The sequence below is a fragment of the Gavialis gangeticus genome, unplaced genomic scaffold, assembly GCF_001723915.1.
Source record: "Gavialis gangeticus isolate Ggan-Ray unplaced genomic scaffold, GavGan_comp1, whole genome shotgun sequence".
In the NCBI taxonomy this organism is placed as follows: Eukaryota; Metazoa; Chordata; order Crocodylia; family Gavialidae; genus Gavialis; species Gavialis gangeticus.
In genome coordinates, this window is record NW_017728997.1 from 8,590,597 (window position 1) to 8,601,468 (window position 10,872).

Consider the following 10,872-nt stretch of genomic DNA (forward strand, 5'->3'; position numbering starts at 1 on the left):
CCAATTTGATTTGGAGAGATGTGGAGAGATTTGATGATTCGGCCATAGACACAGCTTTATATGCTTTTTCTATGTACCTCAAGGTACCAGGCATGGCTTGTGAATGCTGAGATGGTGGGGTGGATGGAGCATCCCATGAGAGCACAGGGGTGGGGAGGGTCCCCTGGGCACCCCCTGGCCGACCTGGAAGTGGACCAGAAGTACCTCAAATTAATAGCACATGTAGATAGAACTAGTAACAGACAGTTCCTCCTCCCATATAGCTCAGACTGGAGATGGGAAACAGAGCAATGAAATGACCTGTACACGTTTCTATGGCTAGGGACAGAAGTTACACATAAACTGGCATAAGGGATCAGAAATTAGTTCAAATCTGTAACACAACAGTTGTTCAGCGCACATAAACTGCTTGCAAAATTGCCCAAATCAGTTTAAGATAAACCTATATGGATGGCAGTGACAGACTTCACTGATATTGGTTTATTGAACTTCTTTCCCAGATCCCCTCCAGATTCAAGTTAACTCACCGTCCCCCAATATCTTAGGATGCTTCACACCTCCCCTGAAAACCCTTCTTTGCAGGGTAGGTGAGCTAGCCTTGTCCAAGCTGTCTGCTTCAGATGAGCAGGGAGCCTGCCCACCAGTTTCTAGCCTGGGCCACTGCAGGTGTGTGGCTGTATTTCTGGAATCAGAAATGAATGTCTGTTCACTTGCTTCTCAGTTCAATCTACACAGCTTAGACTAACCTGCGAAGACTGAACCAATTCAGCTTCAGGCTTTTTGACTGTTTGTACTTAGCCTGTGTGTTAATGGCAGAGCCAAAAGAATCCAGTTGCCTTGTCCAGGGGTTGGACCAGTAGACAATGCTGGCTATACCCCAAACCCTACTCAGCTCTTCAGTTCCTCCCTCAAAGAACTGAAATTCTACTGTCTACAAAGCTCTTGGTCATCAAACCGCCATGGATCAGAAACAATACTCTATGGCTTAAGTGACAAATCACACAATTCTAATAGCCAATTCCAAAAATCTGAAACCTTGATCAATAATATCAGCAAACAGCTTATGAGCTGCATGTGGCCTACAATCTCTCTATCCAAGATATTCAAGCAACTTGAACTTAAAAATAAGACCAGGGCTACAACCTGCTCAGAAAGAGATCATCCTTAGGGAAGGCATTAAATAAAACGTCCATTGTTATCAGTTCATCCAGCTATATTCTGGCTATTTTTAAGGGTGCTGAAAATGCTCATAAAGGTATATAACCTCTAATGCCTGTGTACAAACAGCCCGACTGTAGAAACATTACTTGCCAGTTCCCAGAGCACTGCAGATAATTTTCTTCCTGCCTGGATTTCTTTTTTCAAAAGGACAACAAAACAAGGAAAGTGCACAATTCCTATTTCCATATAGAATCATAAAACTTTAGGGTTGGGAGGGACCTCAGGGCATTGTCTAGTCCATTTGGAAGCTGGTCACCATGTGCTTGTGCAAAGAATCAAGGAGACGCATATTAACTTCTGAAGAGCCACATGTGGCTCTACAGTCATAGGTTGGCCACCCCTGATGTAGTCCAACCCTCTGCTCAAGGCAGGGACATCCCCCGCTCTATCATCCCAGCCCAGTCTATGTTTTGTCTAGCTAGGTCTTAAAAACCTCCAAGGATGGAGAGTCCACCACCTCTCTGGAAGCTTGTTCCAGTGCTTTACTACCCTCCTACTGAGAGTGTTTTTCCTAATATCTAACTTAAACTTCCCTTGCTGCAACTTGTTCTGTCTTATGACTTATATGAGTATGCCATGTCAATTAGAAGATATGATAAAGTATTTTCTTCCTCTTCACATAAATCAGAGCATAATTCAAAAACAGATGAACTGATTGTACTCACACTTTCTAAAAAGACCAAGCATACTTTCAGTCTGAGCAAACCTAGGCAGCTGAAAAAGAAAGGTTACACTGGAAACTATGTCTTAAACTATAATATATAACACTCCTTTTCCACTTGTGAAAGCTATAGTATATCATGCTATTGTAAAACAGGCCTGAATTAGCAGTTGGTAAAAGAAGAATTAAAGCCATCTCATTTTCACTTTGGCTCAAAAAAGATGCTTTTGTCCTTTTCATCATAGAATCAGGAGCTACATAACTGAACAGTTCTCATCAGCCTCATATTTGCATGAGAGAAAGGGAGATTGCGAGAAGCTTTTGCCAATGCATCCTACATTTTATATTTATACATGCATATTAAGGTATCTGGCTACTTGCTAATTGCACAGAAGAGAGATTTTTTTTCTAGCTGGCAGATGGATGCAGCAATTGTCAAATGAATGTTTTTGGCTCAGCCTGCCAGACACCCATCCCAAATAGTAAAAAGTCCTATCATTGAAGGGTTGTCTGGCTAGCCACCTGTTTCCAACAGTACACATGGAAATGAGACTACAGGAAATATAGTCTCAGCACTGAATTAGAGGTAACATATGTGCAGAATTCCAGCTCTTCTTCTTTTTCCCCTTTTAGCTCCAAAATACCATGACCCTGGGTCCTTTAAGTAATTTGACTGGATTAGATTGACTACTAATCTTGGAAACTTCAAAATATCCCATTCAGTGGCCTCGTGTACTTTTGATGAACTCTATGATTACTGTCTGCCTCTCTTCATAGAAAGACTCATGAAAACAATTAGATGTGACATGCAGAGTAATGCCAACAAATTCAGTATCCCAGACATTCATGCTGCAGTCAAGAAAAACATACCCATAGGATTTTTGGAAAATTTCCCCTGTAATATTATGAACATGAATATTGTTAATTGCTCTTTAAATGCATTGGTAAGGAGACAGACACATCACCTACCATGGCTCTTGTAATACATGCAAATGCAGTGTGAACACCAGAAATGAAAAGAGGAGCTTCCTTTATACAAGATAAAGTAAATTATCGATGTTACTTTCTGCCTGGTTTGAATATTGCAGTTGGTATGAATTTATGGTAGTTCCACTGACCTCTTTAGTTCCTCCCCAGTTATGCCAGATTGAGGATTTGAACTAAAGGCTGGACTATAAAATATGGAATGTTGGGAATTTTCCAGTGAAACACATTTTTGCTGGATGAGGCCAATCAAAATGTCATATGGAAACTCTTTGGGTTCAATAAATTTCTAAGAGAAGACAAGCAGGGTTCCATCCCACTTACAGCTAGGTTTCTAACTATACAGAAATGAGGTTATGAAGCAACCCCACCCCGCAACTCAAGTGGATAAGGGGATTTGGGAGAACTAACTTGTTTTAAGACGGTCCCTTGATCAGTTTATAAATAAAATTATATGACTTGCTGCCTATGGGTGTGTACAACATACTAACTTTCTGACGGTTAAGTCAACTTAATCTTTTTTAAGTTGACTTAAATGTCAGAGCATACACATGTATGTGGAGCAGAGTCAAACTAAATACAGTGCAAGGTGTATTATCTTGGGTCTCATTAGTTAAGTCAACTCTGGGCATATCTACATGTGCTCATTTAATGTTCGTTTGTCTGATTTAAGGCATATTAAAGGAATGTGTTTACACATGCGCACGTTTAATACACCATAAAATAACCATTTAAGACTATGCTTGAATAGCCTAAAATCATATAAAGCTATTCTCAGATAGCCTTATTTTGGCTCAAATAAAGTAGGTATCAAATTTATGCATGAATAGTTAAATTGCATTAGCAAACATGTAGGCATGCTAATGTGCGTTAACATGGTGTATGTCCGTTGACACGGGACCAAATAAAGTAGGTATCAAATTTATGCACAAATAGTTAAATTGCATTAGCAAACATGTAGGCATGCTAATGGGCTTTACCTTGGTATATGTCCATTGACTTGGGACCAAAGTTAGTCCCAAGTCAGTCCATACACCCATGTTAATGTGCATTAGTGCATGCACAAGTATATGCACACATTAGGCTAATACACATTAAGTTTAGGCACACATAAAAGCATGTGTAGACATGCCCTCTAAGTACAATGGCTTTCAAGATGACTGCCACCATGTCAAGGAGCTGTACATGTGTATGTTCCAACATGCCTTAAGTTGACTTAGTTATCTCTATGATAGCAGGGAACTGAACTTGATGAACCAAGACATCTTTTTCAGTCACACTGTGTTCCTATGAGCATCTTTACATTTACGTTGGTGTGCCATCAGTACTTTTTAAATGCACAATTTCATGGACTGCCGGATGCAATTTAGCTCTTTAATGCCATGGTATCTGACATATTTCTTTTCTTTAACTTTTTGTTTATAAAACAAAATTCCCCATCCTCTGTCGCAGTCATTGATTCTGCAAACACTATTAGGGCCCCTTTATCTGAATATTATTTAATGACTCTGTCTAAGGGGATCAGCATGTCAATGTGTGTTTATTGATTTCCTAATCCAGCCCATCAAAGTTGTTATGATCTGACAACATTGTTGGCAGCAGCAGTTCAAGGTTCTTCACACAGCTCCGACTGTGTTCTCAAGCCTCTTGATGTGAGAATTAGCTAAGTCCTGAAGGCCAATTAACCTGACAGGACTGTCAACAAAGATGTCATTTCTAGTTGCATTTTCTGGTGGGGGGGAATGTGGCCACCTGTTTAAAATACGGAATCAGCTCCCCAACTCATTTAAATAGGCCAGCACATGGTAAAAAGCTGCATTCAATATCAACTTGGGCTGCTCTGTTTCCCAGTCCCAATTGTCTAGAGAACAGATCCCAAGACATAATCAACACAAAACAAATTCAATTTTATAAACAATATCTAGTTTGAACCACCTGTAAAAAGTTTCAACCAAGTAAGAGTGTATATAGAACCACTAGCTACGTTGGAAATAAAAGTAAGTTGCTACCTTCTTCCCAGTTCTCTAAATAAAGGAGTATGCTGGTTAAAATATATCCATCCAAGTATAGATTAAATGCCAAATGGTTTTGTGTCTTAAGTAGAACTTCTTGTGAAAAGTATATGTTTTCCTCCAAAAATGTTGATAAGTTGTGGAAAAATATTGCATTTGAAACCAAAATATTCTAACCAGAAATGTTGCCATAAAGACTCATGACAATTTGGGTAGACTGTCTCATGTTCACATTGTCAGAAGTATGGATACTTTGGTTGACCCACATTTTTCTGATTTCTGGTTGACACCTCTTGTGACATCCCTTAACCAGCAGATCCTATGATTCACCGCTTTCTTTCTTCAAGAGGGGAGACTTTGTTGTGTCATGGGAGAGATCGCTGTCCATGAAGGCCAGCCACTGAAGGAATATAGGAGACTGAGGCATCCAAACAACAAACCCCAAGACAAACCTGGGCAATACTTCCAAATCTGCATAGATTCTCTTTTAGCTGAAGATTTGTGTTTCAAATTTCAGCCAAATAATGTTTCGGTGGAAAACACAGGCATGTGTTTGTTTGTTTTTGTTGAAATTAGCTGTAGGGAAAATAAAATAGATCTACTGTAGAAAATAGGTAGCTGTGTTACTGGCTGAGGAAGGCCAAAAATCTAAAAGTAGGCATCTTGCACTTTGATGATGGAGTGTTATTGACATACTTAGGATTTCCAGTGTTATACAAGGTGTTCAAATTGAAAGGGCTTATTGACACACATGGCCAAATCAGTACCTGAGGTTGCTTCCAGAACTAGAACGCCTTCCTTCGGTTAGTTTCCTGTTGTTGAAGGATCACGACCAACATTTGCATTTTTTTTCTTCTTGCCTAATAAATCATAATTTGCTGTCCTTTGAAGCTTTGGTGTTGAGTCTGATCCTCTGTGTCCTATGACACTAGCAAGAGGAATGCTTCGGGGGCTTAGCTAGGGTTAGACTGGGGATGGGAGGAGACACTTCTGCTGCCATGAGTATTCCCCATCAACACATGCTCCATAAAGTTTATATAAAGAAGAGATGCGTGTTATATCCCTGTGCCCTAAGCTGAGTGAAGAGAACTGTGACTCCTGGTAAGTCTCGAGTAGTGGAGATGGATGCTACATCTGCTGATGTGATGGGATCTTCAACAGAATTTCACTGATCATACCAGTGACTTCAGTGGCAAAACTTCTACCAAGGACACTAGTGGAGAATCAGGGACTCAAGTAGGGTGCAGCAGAGAGAAATTCTATCAAGGGAGACCATTCAAAACCCTGTACTTTGTTAAATCAGTGAGTGGTATGAAATGGTGCCATTTGACTTGCTAACATCTGTGGAACCTGGTGTTGAGTTAACCAAGTACCATTTAGATTGTACTATAATGGCAAATTTTTTTCCTAACCATTATTTATTATGCATATCGCTTAGAATCCATTCTTAAGTTGTCCTCAAATTGCCTCTGTCACCTAAATGTGTCCCAGCACAAACTGGCATGCTTCCTATTTTTTGGTATTGTCCTGTTCCCTGAGTCATTAGTCATGTAATCATAATCATTTTTCTGCTGGGTCAATTGGTGTTATCCACCTCATCTCCTTTTTCTCATCACCTCTTTAGTAGTGCTAGAGTATCGATGAGAACATCCAACTCCCTGAGGGCACCATCTGGCACTATCATGTACGGAGAGAGCTAAATGAATGACATACTGTACGATACTTTCTACTCATTAGTTACTGATTCTTTGTTTATTTTAATTCATACCATTGCATATTCTTTGGTTATTCAATTCCTCTCTTTACGTCCTTTTCTTTATGCAACATCTAAAGACTCCAGAGGGTGGAATAACAATTGACAAGTTAAAAATGGCACACTAAAGGTTTTAGTATATCAGGAATAACATTGTGAATAAATAAGACCAAACTGAATTAACATTTAAAAAATGTGCAGCAACTGACATAAGCGTTACTGGAAGCCATCGCCAAATAACTGGGAAAGGTTACAGCTTATGTGAGTCATTTGCTGATGTTTAACTCATTATACCAGGCAGCCCTTTAATGTTAAAGAATAAATCTTTTATATGTAAATAATACACAGTCTTAGAGCCACTGGATCCTTTCCCAGTAGAATTAAAATCTGGGCTGTTTGATGCATATGAAAACTTGAAACAATTTGAAAACTGCTTTCAAAACTTTCCATTAATGTCTAACCACTACCCACAATCTGTCTGCATAGCTCCCGTTGATCTTAATGGAAGTACTATGCAAAGATAAAAGGTAGTTTGAAGTCTTGTGTTTGTATCTGGGTCTTCTTTATGCTCACCAGAGAGTTATTTCTATTATATCTGGTTGCCCCCTAAATATGCAGGACATTTTAAAGCCCAGTAGCAGGCTTAGCGAGTAACTGTCAATTAAATCTACTATTACTTACTCATAATAAGGTGATCAGTTGTGTGGTTTGCACAATCTAAGTCTTCCCAAGTTTTTGATGGTAGTCCAGGTAAACTTCAGTAGTTGGGCAGTTTATTTGAACCTCAAATTCTAGGAGAAATCATTGTGGATGAAGGAGGGTGTTAACTTCTGTGAACTGATACCAGGAGAAATGCTTGGAAAAATCCCAGCAAAAATGGATGAGTAGTATGCTCAAAGGTTTCTTTTATCTAAAAAAAAGTAATCAGAGACCTGACAGCTGCACATTTTACATACTTATGCCTGGAGAATTTCCCTTCTCCCTCCTCATGTTTCCACAACAAATATCTCTTTCAATTTAAAAATATGTTATTTTTTAAGTAAGAGGAAAAAGGAATAAAGAGATGAAGACGGTGAGTAAAGATGCATGTATATCCAAATATATAACTTCAGCCTTAATACAAATATTTTCATAAAACTCACTTCAGACTATTCAATAGTGCTGATAATACCCAAACATTGTTTAGCTTTGATATTATAAAGTAGATTTTACCCATTCATTCAGAAAAATGTATTTTGAATCTGGCAATTTCATTTGAGCCAATAATGTCATGGAGTCGGCACAGCATTGTCCCAAAAGGCTTCCAGTCTTCAGCTGGATGAGATGTCACATGTGAGACCAGCTGATTAGTTTCAAGGAAATTATTGGCCTCACTTTATTTTACAATTAAAATACTCACTGATACTGAAACCACCTTGCATTGACCTCCCTGGTCCTCTGCTGACCATGGCTTGTTCATACCTAATCAAGGAATTGGCTGCGGTACTTAAGACATTAGGGAACTAGATCTGGTTTTGAACACTCTTCTGGTGATAACTGCATAAGTTAGTGCTTGTCTTCCTGATTTGAGCATGTCCCACAGCATACAATATCTACCTGTAAAGTTTTTAAGTACTATTTTTGGACAGAATCAACCTCTTCACACACTACTGTCATGTGGACTACATCTTCCCTCCTAGCTGTAATGTCAGCATTCAACAGTAGCAGTTTGGTCAGGAGCCCTTTCATTTCATGAGCTCTCTTCCTAGCCAAATGGTGTGCCTTAACACAAGCAAATCTGCTGGAAATGGAAGTGAAGTGATGGTATAGTCATCCAAAATGACGTGTTCTGGGGTCCCAGTTACAGAGAGTACAGCCCACAAGCAAAGGGGACTTGACCAGAAGAAGGCAGGGCTAACTAGAGATGGGTTGGAGCAGCCAATCTCATAGAGGGAGTCTTCTGGATGGACTCCAATGAAGCATAATACACTTGCTACCTTTTCTAGGGACAAATACCTATATTGGCAAAGCAGGGGTTCAAAAAAGATAACCTTTCACATGGCTAAGGACCTACCGAATTCACAGCAGAAGTGGGGTGAGCTGAAGCTCCTTTAATCTTGCAGGCTTCCCCACATACTCCCCTGACACTTTGCAGCTTCCTCATGATCAGTGGGGAGGTGAAAACTGAAGTTTTAAGTATCACGCTGTTTTTACCTCCCGCCGCTGATTGGTTGAGGGGCCCCTGTGGCCCCACTGCTTGCTGCTCACTGGTGGGGAGGCAAATGGTACCATGCTTAAAACTACAGTTTTCACTTCTCTGCCAATCAGGCCACAAGCAAGGTCTCTCCACCAATCAGCAGTGGGGGGGGGGATGGGGTGGAGACAGGGCGGACACACATAGGAACCTGGAAGATTAAAAGAGCTGCAGTGCTTACTTCTGCCATGAATTCGGTAAGTCCCTAGAGGTGGCAGGTGAATCAAGCATCAAGTGTCTTCCTTTTGATGTGGAAACTACTGAGGTTCATGGATTATTTCCAGTTGATTAGTTTCAGTCTCGTGTTTGAAGGAGATGTGCTGGCATTTCTCCATGCCTCTGCCATAATGTATTACCCGTACTATAATGAAAGTCATTTCTCTAGGAATTTCTGAAATCTCAAAACTAGTAGCTAAGGGCTATCATGTGCTGGGTGCCTTGTGCAGCAGGCAAGAAATAGCACTCTCCCTGTGTAGGGAGAAGGCCTATGTGGTTCTTGCCTCTCTAGGAAAAGGAACAACATGTGTTGGTAGGTCCAGCCAGGTATGTCCTAGTTATACCTCCTAAATAGCATAATCACACTTTCATTGGGTTAAACATGGAGTGCTAACTGTGGTGTTGTGACTTCTAAGGATGGGCTAGGGAAAGAAAGGTCCCTCCACCCTGAGTGAGTCCATATAGGAGGCAGTCACATTTCACTCTCTGTCTCTGAGCATGTTATTTTGGTTATTGTTTAGTCTTATCATTATCTCATTATTCTTTAATATAATTAATTATTCTTTAATCACACAGAGTGTAAACTAAGGTCTGTACAATCACAGTCAAAGACATCCTCAGTACTTGCGAACTCCACTCTGGAGTAATGAAGATGAAAACAAAATGACCGTGTTTTCCTCTTGATTCACAATTACAGTTAATGGGCCCGATTTCTCAGCCTAACTCTACGCACCAATAGGGTTACACTGATTTACTTCAATGGGGCTGCCTGCTCATGCTTCCCATATTACATCCCTCCTCATTTTAAACCAGAATAACCAAATATAGAAGAAAATTATACCAGAAACCCAACCACCTTCAGAAAAATCAATATAGTTCATGCTTTGGCTATGGAAATATCTTGAGAGGTTTCCTTCCATTTATCCTCTTTATATCAGTCTTTCTGTTTCCCCTTTGCCTTTCCCTTGAGCTTTTCAAAGCCCCTTTGCCTTTACACAAGCCCTGCTTTTTCATCCCAGCTGTCTTTTCCCTTGCCGTCCCTACTTGCTGTGTTTCTGCGTGACCTCTTCTCTGTCTCGATTACTTTTGTTTTTTGCCACATCCTTTGTTTATCAGATCTGTTTTGTTTCTCGAACCTTTTTTTTTTTTTTCTGGACTGAATCCCCCTTTTGATTAAGCGAGACTTCTTTCCCATCCAGTCTTGAACAGAGCATTTTGTGCTGGCCAAGCTGACAGCCTTGCCATGTTCTCATTTACAAATGTCACTGCAGCCCTGGCTATATTGCTGCTTCAGTACCAAAAACTTCTCTGGCACACAACAAAAGCCTTGAAAGGGCTTATGCTTTACTGTGGGGTTTCCTCTTATTTCTCCTCCCTGCTACCTTAGTACTAGCGACTGTGATGAAATTATAGCATGTGACGTTTCCTCCATTTCTGCCTTTTTTTAATTAATAGTAGCAGTAATCCTTAAGAGTTCAGGGGAGGAAGGATCGGTTCTCAGGGAGCCCAAAGGAAGGAGGGGGGAGCTTTCTTCATTCTTGCTCCTCCAGTCACTCCAATATGTATGATTTATGTTATTCTCAGACACCACTTTAAGTCACTCCTGAGTTTATCAGAAGCAATGCTGGAGATTACAGCTTCATTTCCCTTCATCTTGAATATTATTACAATAAATGTTTCATCATATGCCATGTTACTAGACACCATTACATCTTGGAGGCAGAATTACTGACATTACAAAAGTGACATCTCCCTCTCTTCCCCACAAGGGAACTTGGAGCATACCGATCTA

At 40.2% G+C, this 10,872-nt stretch overlaps 1 long non-coding RNA gene across 1 annotated transcript in view; it reads left to right on the top strand.

Annotated features, from left to right (window-relative positions):
- Positions 1 to 1,810: 1,810 nt before the first annotated feature.
- Positions 1,811 to 10,872, top strand: part of LOC109288886 — a 24,680-nt gene continuing 15,618 nt past the window's right edge. Inside the window, exons 1-2 of the long non-coding RNA XR_002095238.1 lie at positions 1,811 to 1,821; positions 5,770 to 5,781. This is a non-coding gene — a long non-coding RNA (uncharacterized LOC109288886). The remainder of the gene's footprint in view (positions 1,822 to 5,769; positions 5,782 to 10,872) is intronic.